This window comes from Balaenoptera borealis (genome assembly GCF_965194805.1).
Source record: "Balaenoptera borealis genome assembly, chromosome: 11".
NCBI lineage: Eukaryota > Metazoa > Chordata > Mammalia > Artiodactyla > Balaenopteridae > Balaenoptera > Balaenoptera borealis.
This window is the reverse complement of record NC_138868.1, coordinates 29,822,560-29,838,848: the sequence shown is the minus strand read 5'-3', so window position 1 is coordinate 29,838,848 and position 16,289 is coordinate 29,822,560. Positions and strand designations below refer to the sequence as shown.

The window sequence follows — 16,289 nt, the reverse complement described above, 5'->3', positions numbered from 1 at the left end:
ACACACCAGTCACATCCTATGTGTACGTAATTCACCACAGTGTTTGACTGTAGCCTGTGTTCTGCCTCTCTTTGCCACTAGAATATGAACTTGAAAGCAGAGGTCTTGTTCTTCTTCTCTGGATCTGCATATAGAACACAGTGCTTGGCATGTAGTAAGAGTGTTCTAAGTGGGTGTTTGATAGGTTTTTATCTCAAAAAAGGTGGTATTTTGACTGGGCTTTGTCTGTTACAAAGGAATGTCTCATGCCTATTAACTCAGGATGAAGAAGGCTCTGATAACAAGGAGGATCCCATGGAGAAGAAATAAAATCATAGGACCAAAGAAATTACAATCACTTTGGCTATAAAGTATAAATTACCCAAATCCTATTTCAATGAGGTCAATAGGTATACATATTTTAAACTAGAGAGATAACATCTTGCATGGTCAACACTGAAATTCAATTTTAATAAGTTTTTAGGAGAATCGATTGTTATATTTTGGTAACAGAACTTTTTCTGCTCAAATAATGATAGTAGGCCTACATCTCTAATTACTAGAACTGAAAGTCTTCATATGATCAGAATGCCCATGGAAGGGAATGTTCTGGGCAATTATATTTCTTGATTGGACAGTAATTATAATAATAATTTCTTCTATTTTTTTCACTACTCTTTCATAAGTCAGGTTCCTTTAATATTGACAAGACTGTTATGAAATAGCTATAATTCTTATTTTTCACAGAGGAAAACTGAAGTTACTAGAAGTGTGAATGGTCACATTAATACAATCACATGTTTTTGTTTCTATCATGTAGAATATCTTTGTAAAATGGGAAAATTATAACAATGTAGAACTGGAAAATAACTTTGAAATCTTTTTCCATTCTTATATCAAGCTAATTTCCTGACTTATGCAGAAGAAAAAAAACTTGCCATTTGAAAGAAATAAGTCCTGTGTCCTTCAAAAATACCCAAATTCATAAATAACAGTATAACTCCTTTTGAAACAGAGTTTTTTGATCATCCCTAAATAGTTAGCAATGAGTGTAGAATGACAGAAATGGATATGGAGAAGCAGATATAGGCAGCAAGTTTACCCTGTTATATCCTCTTAGTACTGTGATTCAAATTTGTGACATCAAAATCACGAACTGCTAAAAGTCATGAGTCTTTGAGGTGGTTTTTGAAACCATAAAGAGTAAATTTACAAATGTCAATCCGTTGAAGATTTATAACCCTTTACTTGACATTTAAAGGCTTTCCAGGGCTCTAGGGTCTTGTATCTGAGTCTAATTTCTAGTTTTGTGGAGGCATAGTAGTACAAGTTAAAGGTATATGGAGTGAAAGTCATAAATTGATTGATAAACAAGTCGTTAGGGATCCAAGAGCAAGATCTTTATTTTTTTCACTAGCCTGCTATTAATCTTGATTGTCATTTTTTCTGTCCTGAAAACAAAGAACAACAAATAAAACTTTCTCAATATTTCCACCACATTTTCCTAGCATTCTTACAGAGTTCCCTAGAGTAAGGTATTAAAGACTGAGTCCAGTCTGGCTAAGAGAATTATATTTATCTAAATATGCAGTTCCCTACGTATCAAGAAAGTATATAAATTTTTTAAGAAAGAAATTGCATTTCTGAGTTGTTACAATTTAGACAGTTGCAGTAGTATCACAAGTGTTTTTACTGTTTTTACATTGGTTGCCTCTAATCTCTTCTTCATGTTGCAAGCATGGTGTATTTTGGAATGTGGACATGATCATCTCACACCCTTATTTAAAGTAATAGCCTTTTCTTTGGACTTTCTTAAGATAAAGACACAGATGTCTCTTAAGAGGATCTGCTCTATGGGCTCGCCCTGATTATCTCTCCAGGTCAATCTCCAGGAAGCAATACCAGTCTCTGAACAGGGGCCCCCCTGCCTTTGAATTTCTCCAAATGACTATGCTCTTTGCCCTAGATCTCTCTACGCAGATCTCTCTTCTCTATCCCTCCTTCCTACTGTCTTTTTTGTAATTAGCACATTTTCTTTCTTCCCATCACTCTCAGTTTCCTCAGAAATATATTTCCTCTCCATAGCGTTTATCACAATTGTAAGCTTACTTTATTTGTGTAATTATTGATTTTTCTATGCTCTGTGCAGGACAGTAAGCTGTATAATGAGAGAGACTGTCTGCTTTACTGACGTGATATCCCAGCACCTAACAGTATCTTAGGAACAAAGTAAGTGCTATCAGTAGGCTGATACAAGGATTTGTAGAAACCGAAAATATATATACTTCATATTATGTAATTCAGCCATGGCTAGAAAAGATAACTGAATATGAGCTCATAAGACTGAATTGCTAGTTAATGAAGAAAATTGAAAGACTGGAAATCTTTTCACATAAGTGGTTTGAGCTCTTAATTGATAGGTAAAGAGAAGTTTCAAAAATGCTTGCATACTAGAAATCAGAAAACATAACTTAATTTTCTCACCTTATAATTAATAGATTTTTGTCTAAGTTCCTGTTGGATTTATAACTTAAAGGATACTGTCATAATCAATTTTGGCTGCGATAACAAATGACCATAGATGAGTGGCTTGAGCAACAAACATTTATTTCTCACAGTTCTGGAAGCTGCAAGTCTGAGGCATAGGCACTAGTCAGTCAGGCGTCTGGTGAGGGCACTTGTTTGATTTGCAAACGGCCTGTCTGCTCATTGTATCCTCATATCGAGGGGTGGGGTAGGGGGGAGAGAGAGAGAAAGAGAGAGAGATCATCTCTCTCCTGTCCCTTCATTTAAGGTTACTAATGCTACTCATGAGGGTTCCACCCTTATGGCCTAATTACCTCCTAAAGGCCCACCTCCAAATACTATCACATTGGGGATTCAGGCTTCAACATATGGATATTGGAGGGATATAAACATTCAGTACATAGCAGATACAATATTGTTATGGGAAACAGCATTTGTTACAATGTTTATTAGATAAAATGCTACCTGTTCACTTATAGTTATAAACGGTATCTGTCATAGGAGGATGATTTTTCCTTCTACCTTAGTGATAATTAATTTAGCCAACATCACTAATCTAGCTTTAATTAACTCAACTGATGAAAAAGGACCATGGGACTTCCCTGGTGGTGCAGTAGTTAAGAATCCACCTGTCAATGTAGGGGACGTGGTTTCAAACTCTGGTCCGGGAAGATCCCGCATGCCGCAGAGCAAGTAAGCCCGTGCGCCACAACTACTGAGCCTGCGCTCTAGAGCCCATGAGCCACAACTAGAGAAAGCCCGTGTGCAGCAATGAAGGCCCAATGCAGCCAATAAATAAATAAATAAATAGACAAATTTATAAATAAAGAAAAAGAAAAAGGACCATGAAGTCCTTAAATTCATAAAAATGAGAAAATAACTAGAGAAATATTAGATCCTTATAAAATATATTTAGAAATAGAGTTAATTTTAAAATAAACGACAACACCTAAATATTGTCAAAATAGTGATATGTAATAAAAATGGTCTGTTAACAAATAATTTTGTGAAGTTCTGGGTTAATCAAAGTTAAATTAGTTTCTTTATTGCAAAGTATCTCAGAATCTTTAAGACAGTAATCTTCACTGTGTGAATCTTAAGGTGGGAATAGTGTAAACTGCATTTAATAAATTCATCTGAACACACAATTCTTTTTCACAAGCAGCTCCCAAAGAAGATATACTTGAGAATGCTGATAGTGGGATACTTTCCATCTCTGTAATGGTACATTTCATGTCTTAGATGTATGAATATGCCTAGAGAAAGGAAAGGAAGAGAGATAAATCCTTTAAAAACAAAGTGAGAATATCCCACCTAGACAAATGGGAAAAGTCTTTCAAATTTAGAACTAGATGGAAAATAACACTCTAAGCACTTTCTATTCCACTCACTCAACTCTGAATTTGAGATGTTATTCTTTTATTGTAATGTGTACACACTGACATATAAAGCCAACCCGAATGCTTGATAGTTGAATATGGATGGCACCGTGCTAATGATATTCTCATGACTGTGAGAGGAATTTAAATATTTACTTCCTTGTATAATTGCACACTGAATGCCTAGTTTCAACAGATAATTTTTAATATTTAAATTCTAAGGTAATTGAGTAGAACTCTTTTCAAGGCCCCCTAGCTCAAGCACCAAATTGTATTAATTATATAAGATGCTTTGTCGAGAAATGTGGCCAGTTTAAATTCATATTGCCAAATAAATTTGAAAGAACACATTCATTAAATTCTTCCATTATGTTCTTGTCATTGCTGTTGGTATGAATGTTCTGACCTTTGAAAACGATGAACAATTCAGAAATTAAACATTTTAAAAAGCAGTATTAAACTGTGATTGAGGATACTGAGGAGTTGTTTTGATATTACTAACTTTTGTAATTTGTTACTGGTAGTTATCGAGTTCATCTAGACTTTCTCTCAGTAAAAATAAATACACTCCAAAGTATCTGTAAAGCAGACGTATGAGCACTTTTATTGGAATTTCAAATATGGAGTCTTAGGAGTCTTTCTAAGCACCATGGTCTAATAGCAAAACAGGTTCTGAACTGTGAATCATAAAATCTAGTTAGATGGCAAACGTAGGTATTTTTTTATCCACCACGTTCTGTTGCTTCTAATTTATTTACCAAGTACCTACATGCAGGAGATAAATGCTCAATTACCTTCTGGGTAATTAGTACTTTTATTCAAAGACTCACAGCACTTTTGGGTATAGTAACATATAAACAACTAACAAATAATGTAAATGTTTAAACACAGACTATTCAACAAGTGATGACATCACAGAAGAAATGTTATATGTGGATTTCAAGGAAGAATCCTAAGTGTTTTATTATAGTTAGTCTTAGAACATGAGTAGGGCTTTACAAGTGTAAAAAGATACTGGTGTGAGGTTGGGGTGGAAGTGGGTGAACCATAGGATTGCCAGATTTGGCAAGTAAGAATATAGGGTGCGTTTGGAGTTCTTTAGTTTATTCGGTACTCCAAATTACGGGAAAGCAGTACACACATACGGTTGATTGACATTAACTTGCATATTTAAGGGGTAATCCTGGGTCACTACATCCTTGAGTTTATCAATGGTGTGGAATGCCTAGCTACCTATAATAGAGTGAAATGGGAGTCAGTGGGGCTCTGTATGTGGATTCAAAAAATTAAAAGTTTGGAACAACCACTATGGGGTATGGCAACAATTACTGACTAGTACCTACCTAGAATTTCCTCATGACATTGAATTTTCAGCAAATTAGAAACTTTCTGTCTATTTCATATACTTTATACAGTGTAGGAACACACAGATATACAGTTTGCATAGATGCTTCTTACATTTTTATTATATTTTATATATATTTTATTCTATTATGATATTAATACATATGCAATATAGGAAAGTATAAAATATGTAATACATCACATCAACACACAGAAATAACATTTTGTTGTTACATATTATGTATGAATATATAGATTTATAGGTAAATGTTATGTACATATGTAGCTATAGATAGATAGTATTTTGATTAGCTTTGTACATTGCTTCTTGCACTTAGTATCACAAGGAGAGCATTTTATTTCATTAAAGTAATCTGAAAATATCATTTTCATTGGCTTCATCGTATAATATTGTTGGTATTGATCATTACTTAAGCAATTCCCTATTGTTTAAGATTTAGAATGCTTTTCAATTATGCACTGTTATAAAAACACTGCAGTAAGAATTCTTTAGCATAGAATTATTGTTTACATTTTTGATATGTTCTTAGGATGAATTCCAAAAAGCATAATTAGTTGGTTAAAGAATATGTGTCTTTTAGATCTTGGAATTTATTTGGCCAAATTGCTTTCTAGAAAAGATTTATGAATTTAACTCCTCCTGGGAGTGTAAGAGAGTATTTGCTTCACTGTAAATTCACAAACATTCAATACTTTAAAAAATTCTTGACTGTTCTTGGCACTTACATTTCTTTGCTATCTAGGAAGTTTTGTTAGAGGAAGCACATATGTTTCTAATTCTACACGTTATCTGCTCATGTCTCTTCCCAGGTTTCTATTAGGCTGTTAGCTTTTATTTTCTTAATGATTTGCAACAGGTATTAATATACTAATGTTTTTGACTCTAGGTCATATCTCTTGAAATGTATTTCCAACTTTGCCATTTGCTTTTCATAATAATAAGATGTATGATATATAGTAACTTTAAAGTTTTATGTAGCCATATGTTTCAATATTTTATTTCTTCATTTTTCTTATGCACAGAACAGATTTCTTTAGCCAAAAAATAGATGGATATTCATTTAAAACTTCTGGTATTTCACTTAATCTTTTTTTCTTTTTTATTAAACTCTGAACCATCTGAAATTTATTTTGGTGTAAAATCTGAGGTAAGGATGTAACAGTCTACTAATTTAGGATAGTCAAGTCTCCCAGCAAAATTTATTGACTGACAAGGTTATCCCTTCCCACTTCAATTTATAGTGTTTTATTTTTTAATGCATCAAGTTGATATAGATATAAACATTGACATATAATCTGTTTTGAGACTACCTATTCTATTCCTTTCATTTTACTGTTAACTTTTGAACCAGTTTCACACATAATAAAGCTGTCCAGTTAGTGTAACATGAGGTGGCTACCAGGCCATCACTCTCAACCTCTCTCCTTGATACCACTATACTTAAATATCCAAGATCATTCCCCTGTTGATTTCTTTTCCAAACAACCTTTAGAATAGTTATGTCAACTTCTTTTGTTAAAGGAATTTTATTGAGATGCATTCAGGACTATAAATTTACCTGGTAAGTACTAAGTTTTGAAACAATGGTCTCTTCCAGGAACATAATAATAACAATAACTAACATTTATTACATATTTATTATATACCATTATTTGAAGTCATTCCCATTTACTAACTCATTTAAAACCACATACCCTCACTTCCTTGGTGATTTGATTGAGTTCCAAGGCTTTGAATTCATTTTCTATGAGCGCATCCACATTTCCCTTTCCAGTTATGAGCATCCTGCTGAACTCTGTAAAATATATCCCTTTCCTACTTAGCACCTCTTCTTGTATGTCTCATAGACATTTAAAACTTGATGTGTCCAAACTGGACTTCACTGACACCTTCCCCATCTTAGTTAATGGCTCCATTTAAAAACCTTACAGTATCAGTTGACTCTTTTCTTTTTAATTAATTTTTTTATACAGCAGGTTCTTATTAGTCATCAATTTGATACACATCAGTGTATACATGTCAATCCCAATCTCCCAATTCATCACACCACCACCCCACCCCCTGCTTTCCCCCCTTGGTGTCCACACGTTTGTTCTCTACATCTGTGTCTCTATTTCTGCCTTGCAAACCAGTTCATCTGTACCATTTTTCTAGATTCCACATATATGTATTAATATACGATATTTGTTTTTCTCTTTCTGACTTACTTCACTGTATGACCATCTCTAGGTCCATCCATGTCTCTGCAAATGACCCAATTTCATTCCTTTTTATGGCTGAGTAATATTCCATTGTATATATATACCACATCTTCTTCCATTCATCTGTCAATGGGCATTTAGGTTGCTTCCATGACCTGGCTATTGTAAATAGTGCTGCAATGAACATTGGGGTGCATGTGTCTCTTTGAATTATGGTTTTCTCTGGGTATATGCCCAGTAGTGGGATTGCTGGGTCATATGGTAATTCTATTTTTAGTTTTTAAAGGAACCTCCATACTGTTCTCCATAGTGGCTGTATCAACTTACATTCCCACCAACAGTGCGAGAGGGTTCCCTTTTCTCCACACCCTCTCCAGCATTTGTTGTTTGTAGATTTTCTGATGATGCCCATTCTAACTGGTGTGACCTGATACCTCATTGTAGTTTTGATTTGCATTTCTCTAATAATTAGTGATGTTGAGCAGCTTTTCATGTGCCTCTTGGCCATCTGTATGTCTTCTTTGGAGAAATGTCTATTTAGGTGTTCTGCCCATTTTCGGATTGGGTTGTTTTTTTTTAATATTGAGCTGCATGAGCTGTTTATATATTTTGGAGATTAATCCTTTGTCTGTTGATTCATTTGCAAATATTTTCTCCCATTCTGAGGGTTGTGTTTTCATCTTGTTTATAGTTTCCTTTGCTGTGAAAAAGCTTTTAAGTTTCATTTGGTCCCGTTTGTTTATTTTTGTTTTTATTTCCATTACTTTAGGAGGTGGGTCACAAAAGATCTTGCTGTGATTTATGTCAAAGAGTGTTCTTCCTATGTTTTCCTCTAAGAGTTTTATAGTGTCCAGTCTTGCATTTAGGTCTTAATACCTCTTGAGTTTATTTTTGTGTATGGTATTAGGGAGTGTTCTAATTTCCTTGTTTTACATGTAGCTGTCCAGTGTTCCCAGCACCACTTACTGAAGAGACTGTCTTTTCTCCATTGTATTGTATATCCTTGCCTCCTTTGTCATAGATTAGTTGACCATAGGTGCGTGGGTTTATCTCTGGGCTTTCTATCCTGTTCCATTGATCTATATTTCTGTTATTGTGCCAGTACCATATTATCTTGATTACGGTAGCTTTGTAGTATAGTCTGAAGTCAGGGAGTCTGATACCTCCAGCTCTGTTTTTTTCCCTCAAGATTGCTTTGGCTATTCCGGGTCTTTTGTGTCTCCATACAAATTTTAAGATTTTTTGTTCTAGTTCTGTAAAACATACCATTGGTAATTTGATAGGGATTGCATTGCATCTGTAGATTGCTTTGGGTAGTATAGTCATTTTCACAATATTGATTCTTCCAGTCCAAGAACATGGTATATCTCTCCATCTGTTTGTGTCATTTTTGATTTCTTTCATCAGTGTCTTAAAGTTTTCTGAGTACAGGTCTTTTACCTCCTTAGGTAGGTTTATTCCTAGGTATTTTATTCTTTTTGTTGCAGTGGTGAATAGGATTGTTTCCTTAATTTCTCTTTCTGATCTTTCATTGTTAGTGTATAAGAATGCAAGAGATTTCTGTGCATTAATTTTCTATCCTGCAACTTTACCAAATTCATTGATTAGTTCTAGTAGTTTTTTGGTGGCATCTGTAGGATCATCTATGTATAGTATCATGTCATCAGCCCAGAGTGACAGTTTTACTTCTTCTTTTTCAATTTGGATTCCTTTTATTTCTTTTTCTTCTCTGATTGTTGTGGCTAGGACTTCCAATACTATGTTGAATAATAGTGGTGAGAGTGAACATCCTTGTCTTGTTCCTAATCTTAGAGGAAATGCTTTCAGTTTTTCACCATTGAGAAGGATGTTTGCTGTGGGGTTGTCATATATGGACTTTATTATGTTGAGGTAGGTTCCCTGTATGCCCACTTTCTGGAGAGTTTTTATCATAAATGGTGTTGAATTTTGTCAAAAGATTTTTCTGCATGTATTGAGATGATCATATGGTTTTTATTCTTCAATTTGTTAATATGGTGTATCACATTGATAGATTTACCTATACTGAAGAATCCTTGCATCCCTGGGATAAATCCCACTTGATCATGGTGTATGATCCTTTTAATGTGTTGTTGGATTCTGTTTGCTAGTATTTTGTTGAGGATTTTTGCATCTATATTCATTAGTGATATTGGTCTGTCAGTTTCTTTTTTTATAGTATCTTTGTCTGGTTTTGGTATCAGGGTGATGGTGGCCTCGTAGAGTTAGTTTGAGAGTGTTCCTTACTCTGCAATTTTTTGGAAGAGTTTGAGAATGATGGGTGTTAGCTCTTCTCTAAATGTTTGATAAAATTCACCTGTGAAGCCATCTGGTCCTGGACTTTTGTTTGTTGGAAGATTTTTAATTACAGTTTCAATTTCATGACTTGTGATTTGTCTCTTCATATTTTCTATTTCTTCTTGGTTCAGTCTTGGAAGGTTATACCTTTCTAAGAATTCAATTGACTTTTCTCTTTCTCTCATACTCCACATGTAATCCATCTGGATATATTTTGTTCTTGATATATTTCTTAGCACTTCCATTACTGCTACATTGATCCAATCCATCTCTCAGTTGGATTGCTGCAGTGGCCTCCTTGGAGGTTTCCTTGCTCTGATCCTTGCTCCACTATGGTCTTTTCCCAGTAGAGTAACCAGAATAGAGCCAGTCTTACAGTAACCTAAAAGGCTATCCTAGCATTTAATTTACTTATTTAATTTTCTCATGATTTCTTTTCTTTTTTTTTTAAATTAATTAATTTTATTTATTTATTTTTGGCTGCATTGGGTCTTTGTTGCTGCATGCAGGCTTTCTCTAGTTCTGGCGAGTGGGGGCTACTCTTCATTGTGGTGTGCAGGCTTCTCATTGTGGTGGCTTATCTCATTGCAGAGCATGGGCTCTAGGCACATGGGCTTCAGTAGTTGTGACTCGCGGGCTCTAGAGAGCAGGCTTAGTAGATGTCACACATGGGCTTAGTTGCTCCGTGGCATGTGGGATTTTCCCAGACCAGGATTCAAACCCGTGTCCCCTGCATTGGCGGGTGGATTCTTAACCACTGCACCACCAGGGAAGCCCTGTTTTCTGTTTTTCTCTCAAGAATGTATGATGCCCAAAGGCAGAAATCTGTGTCTGTTTTTTTCGTGGATATGCCTAAGTACCCAGAATAGTATATTCTTGGCACGAAATAGTTGCTCAATAAATATTTTTCATAAATTCACAAAACAGATATGCAATTCAATAAGGCATATAGTATTATTGCTTCTACTTTTCAGATGTGAAGAACAAATAATAGCAAGGTGAAGTAACCCAAGGATACTTAACGGCAGTTGTCAGAGCCAGGATTTGAGCCTAAGCACTGTTTCTGGAGTCTGAATTTTTAATCTCTAGACTGGGTATTGTAATCAATCATTGTATTTTTTTCTGTTAGATTGTGGCTAATATTTTACTACCTTACCATTTTGAAATTAGTCATTACATCTGCCTTGCTTTGTCAGTGTAAAGCAGAAGTGGTGAAGGAATCTGTTGAACAATTTTCATCTTCCATTTTTCTCATGCCATGGTGCAGAGATACCAATACTTAGGCCCCTGAATATATACAATATGTAATAGATTGCCCTTCCAACTGACCAAGAACATGAAACATGAGTGATAAATAAACCAAGGTTATTTAGAGGGATTACTTATCACCGTAACATAAAAATAATAATAATACAAGCATTTATAATTTTCTTCATATAGATTCACACAATGATATTCCTAGGCATTTGTTTATGTGTGTGAAGTATATGTTATTTTGTGTGCTTTCAGGGTGGTATAATTTCGGCTTTAGAATGTTTGGTTGAAATATTTTTTAACATATTTCAGGTATTGTATTTCAAGTAGAGTAAGGCATCTGATATTTTTATATTGATCTAAACTATAACTACTCTTCTTAAGATAAGTTCAATCTAAGATGTTATACCTCAGTTCTCTTCCAGTTCCATATATATAATTCTGCCACCTGCAAGTAATGCTAATTTTGTTTCATTTCCAATAGTAATATCTCTTATTTCTGTCTCATGCTTTATTACTTTCAAGAGAATTTCCAGATAATGTTAAAAAATAATGATGTCTTTGTCTTGCTCCTGATTTTAATGGGAATGACTATAGTGTTTCACTATAAGTATGTTGTTGGCATTTGTTTTAAAAATTTTTTTATCATGTCAAGGAAGTAACTTTCTATTCTGATGTTTCTACATGTTTCTTTTCTTTTTACTCAGATGTGGGTAAAATGCCTTTTTTTTTTTTTTTACTTATTGAAAGAACCACGTGGTATTTACTTTAACCAGTAGGATTGATATTAATACATTAATACATATTAATACATATTACATTGATTCCTAAATGTAATGATGGTAGTTTTGAATTATTATCTTGCTAAGTGACGCTTCTCAGTAATTTTTTTCCCTGAAGACCTTCCACCTTTAAGATGAGGCGTATAGCCTCAGAAAAGAAGAATATGAATATTGCCTCTGGAAGGAGAAGATATTAAAGTAACTTCTTCCAGACCTTTAGGGAAAATGAAAGCCCTTTCTGTTGGAAAGATAGGTTTCCAGGAAGAGTGATGCACATGGTAGTTTCTGGGGTGTTAGAGAGCACAGGCTGCTAAACATGAAATTCTTTTTTTTTTTTTTAAACATGAAATTCTTACTGTTCTATATGCACAGATGAAACTAAGCATGGGGAATAAAAACATTTTCTAATTTTTCCGTACTTAATATGTTCTTAGAATTAAAAAAACATTTTTACTACTAAATAAGGGCAGAAGTTTAAAGCTTCTGAATGGTGACTACTGAATACTTGTGGTCTAGGAGCTGGATATTTTTAGAGGTTTTTGGCACAGTATTTGGATGACAGATATGTTTAGTGAAGTAATCAGAAATCTTTGGTTGCAAGTAACAGAAATTCAGTTTAAAGTAATTTCTGAAAACGTAATATTTATTGGTTGCACTCTTATCCTGTTTGTGGTTTGATTTGGGGAGCTAATAATTCTATAAATGATAATCTATAAATAATATAGATTTTAATAATCTATGCTATTAATATGTACAATATTAATATTATATAATATATCTATAAATATAATATATAATGTATTATAATATATAATAATATAATATATAATATGATATATTCTATAAATAAATAAATCTAGTCCTAAGTGGAATCAAAGACTGCTCAATCTCTCTCACTCTCTTTCCATTATCTCGCATCTTTAATTCTCTCTACATGTTACCTTATGTCTTTCAGGTCTCTTGTTACCAAGAAAGTGAAGTCCTGGGTACTGGTAATTCCAATTAGAAGATGGGGCAGGTAAGGCCCAGAATGATCTTGATTGGGTCATGTGCCTATTGCTGGCACCAATATTTTGTCTTGGAGACAGGATGCTGTTGTTAGTGCAAGATGGGCCATATGTCGGCCCTTTGGCCGTGCGAGTGGGAGGCTATGATTTTTAGCTCCCATGTGAAATACATGAGTGGGGACAGGGTGAAGCATTTCACTAAATGGGTATGTGGTTACTAGGAGAATGGAGAAAGAGCTCTTTGACCGCCCAAACTAGCAGATGTCTATTGCAACTGGGGAATCAGAAGTGATGACCAAAAATGTACTAATAATACAAAAAGACAAAGCTAAGATGCAGAGTAAATATAGGCTGAGTTAACCGTTCAAGAAAGAGGATGTAATCAGTTGACAGTTGACAACTGATAGGTGAAAAAGAGGAAGTAAAAGATCAGTGAAGTGTTGATAGGGCAAATACAACTGGGATTTGCCAGTTGAATGTCAATAATGCAAGAAGTGTTTAAGAAACTGAAGACTGTACAGCCTAGCGAATGCTTACATTTTTGGTGTTGGTAGATGTCAAATTACAAACTTATTTACTTTGCTACTAATAGGAAACAAAATTTATGGTATGAGGAGATCTGAGAATTTTCTGATTGAGACCAAAGGAAACATGGACTCTTAGGTGCTGATTGTAACTCTCTGACTCCTGATCTGTGAGGAATCACAAACACTACAGGCACAAGAAAAGCATCCACTGAGTCATGGTCCATCTCTACTCATCTGCCTTCTACCTGAGAACGAATAACTGTTCTTAAACTGTCACACTGTCAAGAGACAATAAAAAAGAAGGTGGCTCTTAAAGGATGGGCTAAAAATTAAGTAGTGTTCCTATCAATAAAAAATTAAGCAGCATATTTATTAAGTAGGGTATAAAATTACTGTTTCTATCATAAAAATTTATAGAGATGAAAATAATAATCTATAAACAGTTGAAGATATTGTGGTTACATAGGAAAAGCTCAGATGGGATAATATTTCAAGTCAAGACAAAAGATGTATGTATTAGACGATGTTTGTATCCATCCCCACATGCTCTCAACCTACCATTTCATTCCAGTCTTCACTGTGGAACGCAAATGTGCACAATTATAAACTAAGAGCATCTCACCTCAGCTACTCACTTTCTGCTTCCAGTCTTCCATTCAGCCATTTTGATGCATTTGCCAACAAATATGAAGTAGTTATGGGTCAATCCTTGACCGTTGGGAAATGGAGTCCACAGGATTCACACTTGCCTCTTCTGATCCTTAGGCAAACAGTTCTTAAGTGTGTTGTACGTGAATCCTCAGAGAATTCTAGCAGAATTGAACCCTAGTTACCCACAACAGGATCAGCTTGTAACTCACTCTTTGGATCAACTTCACCTGCTTTCTTGTCACACACCTTTTGGTTCCCTCCTCTTATTCTTTGGAATCACCCCTCAAAATAAACTACCCTATTTCTGCTTTTAAGGAAAACCTAAAATAAAACAACTGGATAAAGATGAAGCAAGTATGAGTGTCACAAATGAATTCAGGGGGGTAAGAACCAAAACAGATGAAGTTTGCATATTAAATGGAAAAACTGATAAAAATGCTGGCTTTGTGAATTATGATCTGGCCAGTGAAGTGATAATTCCACTGTTTTTCACATATGGTGTAATGTGAAGAGATTGCATTTATGTAGTTTCAACTTTATTATGAGACACTCTACTACAGTGTATGGAGGCAAGTGACCAAGAGCAACCTACTTTACTTCCACCAGCCTCAGTATTCTCATTCTATATAAAATATAAGTAATGATAATATCAAATTCATTTGGTTGTTATAAGACCAAATGAAGTAACATATATAAATCAGTGTTGTATTTTGAAAACACAAGGGCCAATTTCCCCTCCCTGCATAGAAGAAGTGCCTTACATTTTATTCTGATGAATCAATACCCACTCTGAAAAGAGATGAGGATTCTTCTAAGCCAAGTAAGTCAATAACTATAAGTTAGTTATAAGAGGGTCACCCCACTGTCCAAGAATTTCTTAGGATACCCTTATGCTGTTACTACAGCTGTTTTACTTCTACTTTATCAATACTATTACACATCATATATCATTATGATATTATTTGTATCTGTACTTTCAGCATTTGCCTAGTCCCTGAACTAAGTAGTCAGTAGATATTTGTTGAATGTGTAAATAAACAGTTTGCTAACTGTGAAGAGTGTGGCAATTCTAAAGAAAGAATTGACAACTGTGATAGTATGGGAAATCTGCCAGCAGATGTGGCTTCCCTGGTAGCACCAGTTTACTATAGAGAAAACAAAGATTAATGTAGTCTGATATCATGACGTATGTCTACATCACAGGAGGAGACCACAGGATATCTTAAGCTCTACTGGAAGGAGCAAGCTTATTCAATTTCAATACATTAGAATGTTAAAGAAGAGATAAAACACCAAGTTTACATTTATCTTACACAGCATGTTTCAAGAAGGTAAAGAATTTTAACTCTGACACTAAGACCACAATTGGGAATTCTAAAATGCTCTGAAATAAAATGGGATGCAGAATCTCACAAAATAGCACTTAGCCAAAAATACAACATACGCGGGTCTTTACCTGCAGTCGTTATCATATCACACAGAAAAAAAGCAGTCTCTAGGGCAGAGCTGGGAAGGTTAAGCCACTGAGACAAAACTAAAAATTCCAAGGAACGCTGTTGGCTTTCAAGCCTCTGGACTGCATAGCCTGTTCTGGACTGCATAGCCTGTTCTGTTTCCATTTATATACCCTTATTTTTAATTCTCTTCAATAAAACCCAGTGTAAATGAGAATCTATTAAGAGAGTGATGTAGCTACTCATTTAAAGACCCAGATATTTTCAGTTAGAGTGGGAAGAATAACTTTCTATTAAGATCTCAATATCACAGATGCTTAATTTTGGAGAAATAATGACTAATTGAAGCACTGCACAGGACAGTAGACAGGCAGATGTCTCAACTGATCAAAGGCAGAACAGGAGGAAATGGTGACATGTGAACCTGGTGAACCTGATGTCAAACATTAATACAACTCTGGAGTGGATTATTAAGCACAAACATGATGAGCATTAAGAACAGAAGGTGTCAACCTGGGTTCACCAGCAAAAGCGATGTCAAACTAATCAGACTTTTAAAACGACTGTGTTCATAATGTGCCATAGGTTTACGGTGGTTTAATTTCATCAAAATATTTGATAAAATTACAAGACTTTGGAACTGGAGAGTGTAGGGTAAGCTGAAGCCTGACTGAGTGCAACATGTGACGATCTGATGAAAAAGTGTCTTTGGGTGAAGAAACAGCAATGGCAGAGGTCTTGAGTTGAGAAAATATTGATTATGTTCAAGGAACAAGGAAGCCAGCATGAATGGTGTGATGTGAGCAAGGGAGAGAATAGTAGGAGATGTGGTCAGAAATGAGGGGAC

The 16,289-nt window shown here is 34.8% G+C and overlaps 1 long non-coding RNA gene and 1 pseudogene across 7 annotated transcripts in view; one reads left to right on the top strand and one right to left on the bottom strand.

Annotated features, from left to right (window-relative positions):
• LOC309606544 (glyceraldehyde-3-phosphate dehydrogenase pseudogene) overlaps positions 1–5,056 on the bottom strand; it is a 78,350-nt pseudogene extending 73,294 nt beyond the window's left edge. The window contains exon 1 of the transcript XR_014249631.1: positions 5,047–5,056. The product of XR_014249631.1 is annotated as a glyceraldehyde-3-phosphate dehydrogenase pseudogene (transcript). The remainder of the gene's footprint in view (positions 1–5,046) is intronic.
• The window catches only part of LOC309606576, a 494,104-nt gene that overhangs the window by 241,866 nt on the left and 235,949 nt on the right, over positions 1–16,289 (top strand). For all 6 annotated transcript variants that reach the window (XR_014231935.1, XR_014231936.1, XR_014231937.1 and 3 more), the window contains one exon: positions 12,759–12,821. This is a non-coding gene — a long non-coding RNA (uncharacterized lncRNA). The remainder of the gene's footprint in view (positions 1–12,758; positions 12,822–16,289) is intronic.